The 3,296-nt window shown below is 33.6% G+C and overlaps 1 protein-coding gene across 1 annotated transcript in view; it reads left to right on the forward strand.

Annotated features, from left to right (window-relative positions):
• Window positions 1-3,296, forward strand: part of LOC118737525 — a gene marked incomplete in the record, with an annotated part of 218,716 nt that overhangs the window by 212,207 nt on the left and 3,213 nt on the right.

Raw genomic sequence — 3,296 nt, forward strand, 5'->3', positions numbered from 1 at the left:
TTTTTTTTATATTATTTATTTTTAGATCAACTTTTCAAGTAACGTTACATTACAGGCATCTAACCCTAATTAATTTTTCATGCAAATATAGGTTCGAGTATTTTTTATGAAGTGGGAAGTAAAGTGTTTTGTGATATAATATTACTTTTCATTTTGTGAATTTGGTGCAAGGTCTAATAAAACAATTGCATGTACTATTAAAAAAAAACACAAGATGTAAAGTTATACCTTGGGTTTATTAATTCAATATATCTATATATTCTGTATATAAATACGCCACAAGAAAAAACTTTGCAATCCCTTTTTTGAAGGTTCCGTACGCTCAATTTCAATTAAACATACACCGATTTAAAAGATATAACTTCCTTTAATCCATATGGCATCTGACATATAGACTAAAATGTGAAAATCACTATATCTCTAAAACCAATTATGCTGGGGAACTGAAACTTAGCACAGGTGCATAGATTGTAAATACCCTACTTACGGTGAAAAATGGTAGGTACTGGGAAAGTGGGCGTGGCACTTCCCATACAAACTGAAATTCTCGCATCGCTTACCTTATCTGGCCTATTATAAGGTAACGGAATTTTATACACCTACACATATAAAATCGTAACAATCATTCAATTGGGAACCATTTTCTTCAAGATTTTAAAATCGCATTGAATGATTGGTGTTTTGTGCAAAAGTTTTTAGAAGGATCAGTGTGTTTGTCTTCCGATAGGTGGCACAGGGATTGGGACCTATCCTAAAAAATCATATTAATGATCAAATTTGTTTCACTTTTAGAACATTTATTAGTAACATAACATTTGGTGTAACTTGTTAGTCCAGTCGTGTGATGATCCCGTGACAAAAACCCGTGTGAAACCGCCGTTATAGAAGGAAATATTATCTTTTGTTGTAAACCTTCAAGATACTTTCTCTGATGAAAAAAGGAGGAAGAGTTTATGTAGATGTGGGCAATTTAGTTTTGAACCTCCAAGAGGCTCTCAGACAAATATAATCGAAAAACTTATTTGCAGTCTGAATTGGTATATGGTTGACATATTAGTCAGTGATGAGCATCTCATCTATACATACAAATACATATGCATATTTTTTATAAATGAAATTCGAGGTTCCTTTTGCGGTCTAATTTCAAACGCTACTGAAGAAATTTTGAGGAGACTTGGTAATTTCAGCATTAATCAATCGTTTATAATTCGATTTTAAGTTTTCCTGTAAATTCGCTACAAATTATGCTGGTGGACTTTAAAATAGTAATTCGCATAAAAGAATTAGTATTGGTGACAGGTAAAATTCGAAAGTGTTTGAAAAAATATGTCGAATTTCGACAACTGGGCGATACTAGTACAAATAAATACTTATTTCTTGCTTACAATGTTGGTAAAATGAAGGATGTAATTAAGTAGCGTAACAACTTATTCACAATTTTTATTGTAATAATTTAAATTGCATATTCCATTTTGCGCTTTCCTTCTGCGAATCTTTCTATTGTCCGGCGAAGGGTTGAAAAAATTCTTTCGGAAGTAGCGGTACTAGCTGGAAGTGTGACCAGAATGCGGAGAAGTTTGTTAATCAATGGAAAAGCATATTCGTCGCATTTACCAAGAACTTCTTCACACACACTTCACACTTTATACGCTCCTTCCAAATTGATACCGTCTTTTTCTAAGAAAGCTGATCAAAGCGTTCTAAGAAGCTGACGAGACTCTGAAGTTGATCACATTATTAATATTAACTTTAAACAAACGGCCGCTGTGGTGTAGTGGTAAGCAGTGCGCGCTTCCACTCCGCAACGCCGGGCTCAAACCCTGGTCAAAGCAACATCGCAAAAAATATAGAAAAAAAGTTTTTTCTTAACAGTGGTCGTCCCTCGGCAGGCAATGGCCAACCTCCGAGTGTATTTCTGCCATGAAAAACAGCTTCTCATTGAAATACAATCGCTGTTCGGAGTCGGCGTAAAACTGTAGGTCCTTCCGCTTTGTGTGACAAGATCAAGGCGCACGCCACAAATCGGAGGAGAAGCTCGGCCAAACACTAACATATATGTAAGCGCCAATTTATTATTATTATTATATTTCTCTTGATATTAGTAACAGGAATTTTGAATTTGCAGCAAATCGGACCACGCCTTAACCGTCTCCAATGGGGCCCAAAAATTTATAAGTGATATCTTTGATTAGAGTAGCATAGACATAGGAGTTTAGGCTTAGGAAGTCTGATGTAAAACTTTGCTTGCAACATTTAAGGACCACCCTAATTTACAGTGTGTAGATTGTATGTTACTCATACGCCATGTGCGCATTACAAGTTGTTATTGGTCAGTATTTAATTCAATTGACAGTCTTTATCAAATCATTTTATATTTTTAATTACATTTTATGCCATAACAAGGCATCTATTTCGAAAGATAAAAGAAATACAACGCGTATGTATGTATAAACATAGAAAGAATAGCTGCAGTTAAAAGCTTTACGTATGTAGATGTTTATTTGTGCAAATACTTAGTAGACGTGTGTGCATGTACATAATTTAATTAAATTAAAATCAATATTAGCGCATACACATGCACTACTTGTCACACTAGCAACTCTAAAGAACAGTTGATTTTCGATTACATTTAAACTTAATACAATTTCCGACCTGAAAACAATGATCTTTTTTATATACATACATACATATTTGTGTATATCAGCTTTGGGAAATCAATTATATAAATAGGCAATCATGTTTCCTTTACACCCCTTTTACGGCTAAACTGTACTTCTAAGGTATAAACAATTATATATCATCAGAAAGGTATTTTGATGCTGATGTGCAGGCAATTTTTAAAATTTCAAATTAGTTTAAAATAGAGCGAAAAAATCAATTCAAAAGTCACACCAATACCAATGCCATACATGTACATGGTTGGGGCGGAAATGCCTCCTAAATGTATGCTTTAATATTGATAGTGAATTAAAGAAACGTGCTAAGCAGCAGTTTAGGAATAAGATGTATGTATGTATGTACATGAATAGATTAGCCTCAAACAAGGATGAGATAGTTTTGAGTATGGAGAAGAAGAAAGGGATAAATACAGAAATTAAAATAAAAGTAAAGAAACCTAAATATAAAGACAAAGAGGAAGGAAAATTTAAATACCTAACCTAATAACAATGGTGGGGGTGAATATGTTAATGAAGAAAAGAATGGACATATTTAGATCAGGATAAAGGAAAGGATAAAGATGAAGAAGACGATGAAGACCAAGACGAGGAAGAAGATGAAGATGAATATGAAGATAA

This window comes from Rhagoletis pomonella, unplaced genomic scaffold (assembly GCF_013731165.1).
Source record: "Rhagoletis pomonella isolate Grant_MI unplaced genomic scaffold, Rhpom_1.0 Rhpom_scaffold_00004, whole genome shotgun sequence".
In the NCBI taxonomy this organism is placed as follows: domain Eukaryota; kingdom Metazoa; phylum Arthropoda; class Insecta; order Diptera; family Tephritidae; genus Rhagoletis; species Rhagoletis pomonella.